The sequence below is a fragment of the Orbicella franksi genome, chromosome 10 (assembly GCF_964199315.1).
Source record: "Orbicella franksi chromosome 10, jaOrbFran1.1, whole genome shotgun sequence".
In the NCBI taxonomy this organism is placed as follows: domain Eukaryota; kingdom Metazoa; phylum Cnidaria; class Anthozoa; order Scleractinia; family Merulinidae; genus Orbicella; species Orbicella franksi.
In genome coordinates this window covers 5,715,370-5,726,780 of record NC_138154.1, presented here as the reverse complement: position 1 = coordinate 5,726,780, position 11,411 = coordinate 5,715,370, and the positions used below count along the sequence as shown (strand labels likewise).

At 38.6% G+C, this 11,411-nt stretch overlaps 2 protein-coding genes across 2 annotated transcripts in view; one reads left to right on the top strand and one right to left on the bottom strand.

The window, feature by feature from the left end:
• The window catches only part of LOC145501088 (uncharacterized), a 461,598-nt gene that overhangs the window by 339,511 nt on the left and 110,676 nt on the right, over window positions 1-11,411 (bottom strand). The gene's annotated exons all lie outside the window — the stretch shown is intronic.
• Window positions 1-11,411, top strand: part of LOC145501124 (uncharacterized) — a 198,112-nt gene that overhangs the window by 116,529 nt on the left and 70,172 nt on the right. The gene's annotated exons all lie outside the window — the stretch shown is intronic.

Sequence of the window (11,411 nt, the reverse complement as noted above, 5' to 3'; positions counted from 1 at the left end):
AAAAAACTCCGTTTTCCTGCGGCATCTTTTGGAGATCTTTTGTTGCACAAGAAACAAAAGAAGTCTTTTGTTTCGCTGAACAATGAAATCAGCAAAGCGTCACTTTAGCCGCCAGTTGATGGAGCTGAAACAAGTAATATAAACAAATAATTGAACGGATTCTTGGAAAGGGTGCTTAGGTTTTAAAAAGAAGAAGAAGAGAGAGAACGAAAAAAAAAAAATCAACCGAAGAGATATCGAACCACCTTCTGGTGGTTTAGTGATTGGACCGCAGCGCAGCGCGTTAATCGCTTGTGCTAAAAAAGCAGCGTTGTCAGATCACTCCAATTATTTGTTCATCATACTTGTTTCAGCTCCATCAACTGGCGGATAAAGTGACGCTTCGCTGATTTCATTGTTCAGTGAAACAAAAGACTTCTTTTGTTTCTCGATCTCCAAAAGATGCCGCAGGAAAACAGAGTTTTTTTTGCATATGTTATTTCTCGAAAATGAAGAGCAAACCAGCGAAAAAAAATACAGGGTGATGTTTTTCTATTAAATTGAAAACCACATGAAAAAATTCAGGCACTTTTGAGGAAAAAAAAACCACACACACAAAATCGTCACTTAGCATGGTTTTGCACTCACCCCTTCAATTATTAACTTTTTTGTTAAAAAGAAAATTAATGAAAACTGGTTTTAAACCAAAAAAGATGCCATATTTAAAAAAAAACGTGACATTCCCTGATCTATATGTTACACTTTGAACCTGAATTTTAAACAGATAATTTAAACATATCAAAAAAACGTGGTGTCCATAATTTAGCTTCAAAAGGTTATGTGCAAGCATGTGAAATAAATTTCTGTTGCTCAAACAATCTGTTACTTAAACTCAGAGAAATAATCAAATGTAAGTATTACTTTTTCTCTTTTCTGCTGCATTAGCCCTTTCTTACTATCCAGTTATATTTTGTGTTGTGGTTATCAGTGCTGTGCCTCTTTTACTACATTTTTTTCTCTCTACTTAGCATGCTTTAACATACACAGTTCCAAACAAAGCTGTTACAAATAGTTATGTGTATTCACTCATTTAAACAAAAATCTGTTTTAATTTAAGAATATCAAAAATGTTCAGTAAACGTAATGCCCACCGCAAACTGACTTTGTATGGAACAGACTTAGCTTGCTTCAAAACAACACCATTAAAACAACAATGCATAAATTACTGTCAGCTTCAACCCAGCAAGTCAATATCCTGTATTCGCAGCAACAAACTTTTTCATAAGCAGAGTTTAAAACCTAGCAATCTGGATCTCATGTACTTGCTTAAAGGACAACAAAGTCGAACAAATAACAGTACAAACACTATTGGCATTTTGTTTCAAATCATTAAGCCAGAAGGTGGCAAAGGTAATTCCGTCACGCTTTTTTGAGGCTACTACATGAAAACACTAGGCACAAAATACCCCTAAAGGTTATCTAGTTTAGTACATTAATAATATTATACAGCAGTCAGTTAATCCAGTATTGTCAGCACAGCTATTATCCTTTAACTTCTGAAAACTATCCAATTTGGGATTTAATTTGGACAGTTTTTAATAAGGACTTTGAGTAAAAACGCAGAAACTGTCCAATTTGGGAAAAAATAGGACAGTTTGTCTCAGCCAATGAATTAAGCTATTAACCTTCTGAAGATTATCGAAGGCCACACATAACCTTCCTAAGATTTCTGAAGATCATCCGAAGATTTCCGAAGATCACCCGAACACTTCTTAGGATTTCCGAAGACTTGTGATAATCTCTGGCGATCTCCGAAGATCACCGGATATTTTCGAAGCTTCCCAAGTTTTGGAAGATCGAGGGCCCAGTCTGTTTTTCTTCAGTTAATGTAGTTTTCCATGCAAAGCTGTATTACCTCACAAGCTATATGATTAATAAGTAACAGGACTACATGCTTGTCCAATTTGGAAATAATTGGCTTCAAAAAATTCCTCTGACAGACAAATTGGACTTGGCCTGCAGCCTCATCCAATTTTGGCTGTCCTTGGAATTTTTTTCATCCAATTATTTCCAAATTGGACAGCATGTAGTCCTATTACATATACAAATTATTGGGGACTTCATTTTGTTTCAGATCACGAGAAGGTCATAAAGGTTTAAACAGATTTACGTCTAGTTAACCTGGGTGCTGTAGCTGCAGGGACAACACATTTGAAAAACAAAGTCAATTACTTTATTATTCGCATCAGAAATATGACAGCAAATCTGTAAATTTTAGAATGATAAAGCAGTGTACTCTGTCAGCTGATTTGCTCCCAAGTTAACAGTAAATCTGCACCAATAACAATACTTCACACACCCATAACAATACTTTACGCACCCATAACAATACTTTACGCACCCATAACAATACTTCTGAATGCCAATTATGAATTGGTATTGACAGAAGTCAAAAACTGACAAAGACCTGAGATTGCTTTATTTGGAAATTTCAGTCAACAACATGTGTACTTTTTAGAGCCCAAAATTGTTTGCTTTTAAAGATCTGATTCCTGTTTGATCAGTCTCTAATATTTTCTGTTTGGACAGGCTGGCTATGTCCCATTATTTTATGTACTGTACATCAATCAGCTTAAATTTCAATGCAACGAGTCTGACTGAAATAAACATAACAACTGCAATTATTTTCAGTATGACCAAGCTCAGAGAATTCATGCATTGCAAAACCAAAGCCATTAGTGTCCAGACATGGTGATTTTAATTTAAGTCAGTCGCATGTCTGGACAGGAAATGTCAAAGATTCATCAATCAAACAGGAATAAAACCTTCAAAAATACACAAATTTGGGCTGCAAAAATTACACCTGTTGTTGATTTAAGTTTTGAATTAAAGCAAATGGGGTTTTTGAGATTCAGAGGGAGTCTTAGGTCTTAGTGGTCTTTAGATTCAGAGGAGGTCTTAGGTCTTTGGTCTTAGATCATAGGTCTCTAAGGCCTAGTTTTTGAGACACCCCTCTGAGGTCAGCCTGTTTACAGTTCGCTCTGGATAATGGTGGTCTGCTGTTTGCATTTTAACCTTGGTTTGTTAGTCTGCAGTCTTATACCTCCCAACTTGCCAACTTAGATGCATTAATATAAAGCAGGTCACACGCTTGCAGATCAAAAATTACCTGGAATAAATTGGTACTCCTTACATTCATGGTCCAGTCGACTGTACACCGGATCTGCAAACACATAGGTCCTCTGATTAAACTATCAGTCAAAGGAGTCAAGAGTCAACGAATTGCTGATCAAATTGTACTCTACTTTGAAGCCTGAATAGCGCTTCCGTTAGCCTGTGGCTAACACTTCAGTCAGCCTGAAGTCATGTAGCATTTCTCCTGGCCGAAACAGCGTAATTCGGTCTGCCTGAATATCGATCCTATTGAACACGACATATCCTTATAAGACTCAATGATTCACGATCTCCTGCAAATGTCAAACAAAGAGGCAGTGGAGACTAGAGTGACTCCATTTACCATTGTGGCAACGCATATAAAATTTTAATGCCCGCCGCATGATACAATTGTGTATGTTATGGCGGGAACTGATTTTACAGCCTACATAAGTCTACATGTATATATATGAAATGCAGAAGTGGCTTAGAACAATAATTGTCGGAGACGAACCTGTGCTTAGAGCCAATGTTAGGAGATCGTCCAGGCTGTCCTCTGTAGACGCCAAGAAAAGAATCATCTCGTGTTGATTCACGTGAAGCACTGTGAACACGTGAAGCAGCATGAATCCGTCTCTATGGCTATTATGGTACAAAATTCCAGCCAAACATTGAAAGGAAGTTCCCCTTTAAGTGATTGTTTAACACAAACACGCAGCAAAATCTATCACTATCAACACACCACAAACTTCCAGAAGTTTCACAACCCGCATGCGGTCAGGTTCTATTTTATGAGATACTTTTCGTGCTTTTCGTGCAAGTTGGGAACAAGGCGTAACATGTAAACGAGGCAATTTACTTCAACGTCATTGCGCGATCACGCAACACTTCTCCCTCTTAGCAGTAAAGACTAGCGACATAACGACATAACGACATAACATCGTCACGAACGACATAAAAAGGACGTTATCTCGGCGTAAAAAGGACATTATGTTTGTAGTGTGAACATGTAGACATAATTACATATTATTAGGAACGTAACTGATCTTTTCCTTATGTCGTTATGTCGCTAGTGTGAATCACCAGGATGAAATTCAAGAAACACAACCAAAATGGTGGAACATAAACCTGAATCGTTGGCGACTGTCGTAGCTTTGTGGACTCTTGTAACTTTAAAAATAAAATAAAATAAAGCTATTTCGCATACTCCTAAAGCAGAAATACTTACAAGACAAAAATTATGCCATTTTGGCCGCTATGTTGCGAAAGCGAAGCTATTGTGTCTAAAAAGTTTGGAGTGTTCATACGGGAAAATTTTCATCCCGGTTACCGAGATCTCGGTCGCAAAATCCGAGATCTCGGAGGTCTCGGAGGGCCTTAGGGCTTCTTCATATGATCCCGGTCAAACAGGCTGGCTCGGTTTCCAAGAGCTGGCTTCACCACTCTTTCCTTCGTAAAAATTTCGATGTGTTCATATGAAAAAGCGGGCTGGCCTGGTTACCGACATCTCGGTAACTGGGATGAAAATTTTCCCATGTGAACACTCCAGCCCGGGTGACCGGGAGGAAACTCTTTAGACACAGTAGCTTCGCTTTCGCAACAAAATGGCATAATTTTTTTCTTGTATGTATTTCCATTTTAGGAGTATGCGAATTAGTGTTATTAGTAAAGTTACAAGAGTCCACAAAGCTACGACAGTCGCGAACGATGCAAGTTTATGTTTATAACCGAGCCAGCCCCGGTTACCGGCCTCATATGAAGAGGCCCTAACACAGTATGTCAGAACACTCGGCCTCAAAAATGTTGATGTACCTGTACTTTAGGCTCTTCTAACCATGGCTTGGAAATATAGTACACCATGTAACTGCTGTGTTGGAAAAATAATCTACGCAGTAATGTTCGTCGTTTCTAATGTAACATTCAATCCTTTCCATTTCTTTTTCGGTAGTCTTCATGTAATTTCTTTCATATTTCAATGAGGACCCCTATTGCTGGTTTTCAGTGTCACGCAATTCAAAATAGATCAAAATAAAAATCAAAACCGGTCAATAGATAAAGTCCAGAACCTGGAAAATGAAAGAAAGTAATTATGCAAAGACTCTCGCCAAACTTCTGGTCACAGCAATTTTTCTTATGCAAGATATGCGGAAAAATTTTTTACCCAAATTTATAGAGATTTGTATGGAGACGCCATGCTGGTGCCCATCCGTATGGGCACCAACATGGCGGCCGGAAACCAACAGAAACATGTGTCACTGAGTTTTGCTACAAAAACGTGAATTTATCCCTCGAGAAACTCTAAAACATTAAAATATACTTTTTCTAAGACATGAACTGTTCAGATAGCCAAGTTCCCCGAAATAAGACACGTTTTTAACCATCATGACAGCTCTCTTGGCTGCCGCGTCACGCAAAAGCTTAGAAATTCAAGCGTAGTGTATCGCAAAACCAAAAACCCATTCGGAGCGAAAATTTGTATGAATATTAGTTTTCAGCTGCTCTCATACATCATTTAAGTAAAATCTCAGGAAGATCAATAGTTTTGTAGTTCGAATTTTAGTGACGTCATGTGAAAACCAGCTATATGTGTTCTTGGACATCCGAGATAACTCCCACCCCCTCCCCACCACAAGGTACCTTGAACGTATAACTTTTCGCTGTTTCGTTGAAAAAAAATCGAAGAATCGTTTATCTGGATTTACCCGAATTGAGATTAGTTGTCTCTTCTTGGTAGGTAGGTTAGCCCTGGAGGCCCGGCGGGAAAACATTTTTCATTATACTGACACTTTGCCAAGCCTGTCCGGGCAGTTCGCGGCCTGCTGTCACGCGAGACCATATATATGAGGTCTTTACGTTCACGGCTTGAATCTTGAACCATTTACCTCTTTGCATGGTGAATAAATATTCCGGTATCAGCTTCAAACTGTAATCTTATTGATGATTATTTTTAATACTAATTTTTTATTTATTTATTTATTTATTTATTTACAGAAAGCAGCACGGCGTTTAAAGGCTTTGAAATCCAGCACAACGACTTCAGAGACAGACAAAAATAAGTTTTCATTGGTGTTGAAAGCCCCGTACATGTCATCAGAAGAATCCGAAACAGCATCGGAGCACGAAGACAACGAGGAGGGTGCGCCTAGGAGGAAAACTTTAATCACAAGAAAGCTCCCATGGCGAAGCGATGAAATTGACGATGCGTTCAAAAATCTAGATAAGAAAGTAGATCGTAGAAGATCGCAAAAAGCCAGAGACATGACCTTAAGCAGGCGTGTCTCTGCAGTCAGGTCGGATCGTCTGGCTCCACTAGATGCTCCAAGGTGGGCTCTTAGACCGGCAAGTCAAAGTAACGCATAGGAGTCAGAGGGGCCTTAGAGGGACTCATTTAGAATGACAGGGATGACCCCTGAAAAGTTAAAAGTTAAGGCGGTACCATATAGTTTTTTTTTTCTGGACCATACCAGGTATTTTCAATTAACTTTTAAACAGTTTTTCCCTAATTGGATCGATATGAAAATTACACCAGTAATTGGACATGGATTGAAGTTTGGTTTTTTTTTTAGGCAATTGATACTTCCATGGAAACGATATACAAAAAAAAAATTGAAAACTGGTAAAACATGGATTTTGCGCGAACCAGATGTGATGTATTGGCATTATCGGACAAACATACATACACACACACACATACACACACACACACATACACACACACAAACTGATCTGGTGCCAAATCAGGAATTATATAAAATTGACCTATGTCCATTAGTTTCTTTGATTCTTTCTCAACAGGAAATTTTCAACAAACATTCTGTCCTTTTATTTGAGTCCCTCTCATAATTAAGTACTAAACAGTTATAGGTAACCCAGAGGTCGGAAAACAAAAGTAGAGGTCTCGTAGAGCCCTTGCTCTTTAGCAAAATTTCATACGCTTTAGAGTAGAGTCAATTCCTCTGATCATTGCTATTTGCACGACGTAAACTTGAAATCAAATTGCTGGTGCTGTCTATTTCGGTCGAAGTTGACGAGTTCCATTCAAAGTTTTTAATCTACGAATTGTGACAAATACTGTATTCATGCACGCGGTACGGGCGGTAAAAATGGGAACAGTACTACCTTCGGAAATACACCGAAACAGCCGTATGAGAAAAAAATGATTGTATCTCATAATCTTAAGATATGAGAGAGTTTTGATCATGTAATAAGTCAAATTACTCTCGGATTTTGGTCGGCAAAGGTCTTGCGCAAAGTGAGTTATGAAACCGTCTATTTCGACGGAGCATGTTTAGACTATGGTAATCAAAGTCATGTTCCAAAATAGAAATTTTAGTCTGCGGACTCCAATTTACTTAAACGACGTTAATTCAGGCCTCGACTACACGAAATTCAACCATCATGTGATGGAATTTAGACTCCTTTTATTGTAGCAAAAGGTGACTCAGTGGAGTCCTCGACTAAACCACGATTGGCACACACCAGGTCTAACTATGCTGTGTTCTGAAAAGTTTGTAAGATGATGTAGAAGTAGTGGGAAAAACTTACCAGTTACTTATAATTATCCTAAAGTTATTGTATCTCGAAACTTTTTTTTCGGGAGCATTTTTAACTTCGTAAATTAATCATTTTCAACAGTCTTTTTGGTAGATGGAGGATGTAACATTGGATTAGAAAAAATACCCTACCTTGACAAAATTACTTCAACACAATGCAAAATTCCGTCTTGAGTTTGTAAGTTTCAGTTTTTCGTTTCCTAAGGCATTTGGCTGACTGCTGTTGCTTTTTTTTAAAACTAGTTTTGTTGCAGAACACATCACAATTTTATCCCAATATACTATGTGGTTACAATTGTTTGCCATATCCTCAAAGTGGTAAATGATGGTACTGACATTTTGAGCGAGAGGCCCGAGGTTTTTCTAGGCACTTTCATAGCTTTTTGAAGCCAAAGAGAAATTAAACCATAAGAATTATAATGGAGATTCTTACAGTGAGATCACAAGGATTTTGCTTTTTAACCTACTGATAGTCAGTCCTTTGGAGCTATGCTATTTAATTATGATCTTTCTTAGAACAGAGCAGCTCTACTTAACGTTAAACTTTCTTTCTTTAATAATTTTAAATATCTTATGAAAGCCTTTGGATTCTTAATATCCTTGTTTGTAATTTTTTACAAAGTCAATCATGTTGTAAAGCGCAACTGGACATTATGCATTTCATTGTGGCGTATTATAAACTTTATAAATGCAACATATTCCTATATCATGTATTGAAACTGTAAAATAAAACAAAGATGGCTAAGATATGGTATGGATCTCTCATAAACGAACATATACAAAGCTGCGGAGCTCCATAGAAGCCCGCAGAACAAGCGAAAAGCGAGAATCGCGCGAAACGCGATTTGCGAGTCGAAGCGCAAGTGTGACGCGCGGGCGATAAAACCCGAGCGAAACTCGCGAGTGGGTAACCACGAGGAACCACGCGGAACGCGCGGAGCACCTTTGACAAACCTTTGACCTGCGTCACAGCCATCTTCGACCACATCTTTAGCAAACCTTTGACTCGAATCGCAGACAAATTTGATTACACTTTTGACCCGCCTTTGACAGTCCGCAAAGGCGTATCAAAGGATCACCTTTAACTCTAAAAACACAGGCGTTCAAAGGTGAGTAAAAACGGCCTTTCACGCCTTTGATTTGGTGGTAAAGGTTTATTCACAGATGATCTTTGATTCGCGTCACAGATCGTCAAAAGCGTGCAAAGGCGACCTTTACAAAACCTTTAACAACACATTTGACGCGCGGTAAAGGCGATTTTTCGTGCCGTGACCATATCAATGATTTTGCACTTCTCTCTTGTTCAGGTTAGTACGAATCATTACTTTGGTGGAGTTTCTTCTTCTTGCATGCTTACATGTAAACCTCCTAAAAATAAACAGTCTTGACCCTTTTACTCCTTAAGAGAATTTTTACCTGAAACTGAGTCACTTTCAATTTTGTTAAGTTGACGAGTGAGAAGTGTCTGACTTCAGACTTTCAGTTTATTGACAACAAAGATCATGTTTGGTAATTCCACAGATGATTGGACTTTTGGTCTTCTCAGGAAGAAATTATTCATTGGAAACTGTAGGGTTTATCACATGCCATGTTCATGTCAACAAAAGAGAAGGTTTCAATTGCGATTTCTAAAGTATGTTCATTTTATGGGATTGTCCCTCTGTTTGAATGCTTCATGGCAGTTGTTCTTCCAGTTATGTTGGTTAGTTTTCAGAGTTTCTACAAATGCTTTACACTTCGGACACAAGGAACAGAGCTTCAATCCTTGTGAACATTTTTAGATGATCAAATTTTGCAACTGGAAACCCTAGCTTCTAGAGATAAACCAACAACTGAATACTTAACCTTACAAATAGAGCTACCAGGTTTGCATGTTTTCACAAGAGAACTGAAGGACTTGGCAAATTAGCTACACCTAGGGTTGGGAAACCTCCTTTCCATACTTAACAGTTCCAAGTTAGATTCAATAGAGACTGCAATGAACCATCACACTTCAGAGCTGTTCCCTGCAACAGTTTAAATTCTAATTACCGGACACATGAGGAGTACGAACATTTCCTGGGGCTATCTAAAGAGATTGAGGGGCTTGAAAATGATTTTTTGTCCCCGCTTGTACAACATCGAGCTCACTTTAAGGCAAAGACATCCAGGTCCTTATTCATAAATGTGAAAAGTTTGTTGAGAGGTTAAGTTCAGTGACGGTGAACTGTGCAATCATGCAGTAAGGTCATTCTGAAAGGTCTTGCTCACATGGGCAGAAACTTTGGAATCTAAACTGTTCAGTCTGAAGGAAAACTCCACTTCTACCCACACACCTTTGGGTGAGGGGGGATTGCACTACTGATCAGGAAACAGATTTTAACATCAAATTGCACCAGTATGGTGGAGGGAAACAGTGTTGTATTGCTGGGTGTCAAAATGGGGCTGGCATGCATTCAGTAACTAATTTACAAGGAAGGTATGAAGTTGACCCTGGGTTGGCAAATGAACCATGGTTGCTCTTTGTGTGTAATGATCACTTTAAAGTAGACAGGTAGAACCATGACTTCAGCACTGAAGAGTTTCCAGAAAGTCAAGTACATGCAACACAACTGAGCACATCACTTTGCAGTTTATGTCATCAGTCAAGGACACTATACGACCAACACCCTTGCCAAAAACATGTTATAAAAATCTTTGATAAAGAATGCCAGATTCCATGTGACACTGTATCTTCCAGGATATGTACATTTGACAGTCATTGCCTTTGCAAACTCCACAATTGCTTGATTGCTTTATCTGCAGAAACTGTTCCAGTTCAATTGTTCTATCAAGGATAATTCAAGCTCCTTCAGAACTCAAATGTCAGTTTTCTGCAAACCGTTAATGAAGGAAATATACCAGGCCATGGCCACTAAGTTTTTATGTGAAATGACTGGTTAGAGTATTACTGTTGAACAACCTACCTCTTTCAAGTTTCAGTTCTCACTCCAGCGGGGTAGCAGACAAAATCTAAATGGAAGATTGCTGCACCTATTCCTTAAGGATAGCGAGCTTCATTACCAGGCATATATACTAAATTCCAAAGTTAACATTTGGGGCTCACTTGACAAAGTACAAGAGCAAACTGTTGTAAACATATCTTCTCAACTTTACACTACTTTAAAGAGAATTGAACAGTAAAAAATCTGTTGTGGAGTGTGATTCCAACCTCTTAAAATGGGCAAAACTGAAAATTGGATCACCAGACCCACCACAATTAATTGTTGACTCTGAATGTGTTAAGAAGACAGTTCCGAAGTGGCGTACCACGCGAATAGCACACGCGCACACAAAAACATTTTGAATTTAAGTTATGCGTACGAAACATTTTGAATTCAAGTTATGCGTACATTAGTTGCACATACAAATTTAAGTTGCGTGGACATTTATCGGCAGAGTTTTAGACAGTTTCCAGTGAGCAGTTGTTGTGCCTTTCAGAGAGTTTTGTGCCGTTTAGAGTTTACTGTTTTACTGAATTTGAAGTGTTTTGGTAGAGTACTGTTTCTGTCTACCGCTCACGCACATTTTCTGGTGACCACGACAGGAGAAAGGCATGAACTGGTGTTTGCTTTCAGGTGCTGCTTTGTGTTTTGAGTTTTTGAGTTGTGCAGTCATGGCCTCCGATACCGATCATACCGCTGTTACCGAATTTACAGAGGAAAACGCCAAACAAACAGGACTAAGTGGAGTCGAGAAAAAGAAGGA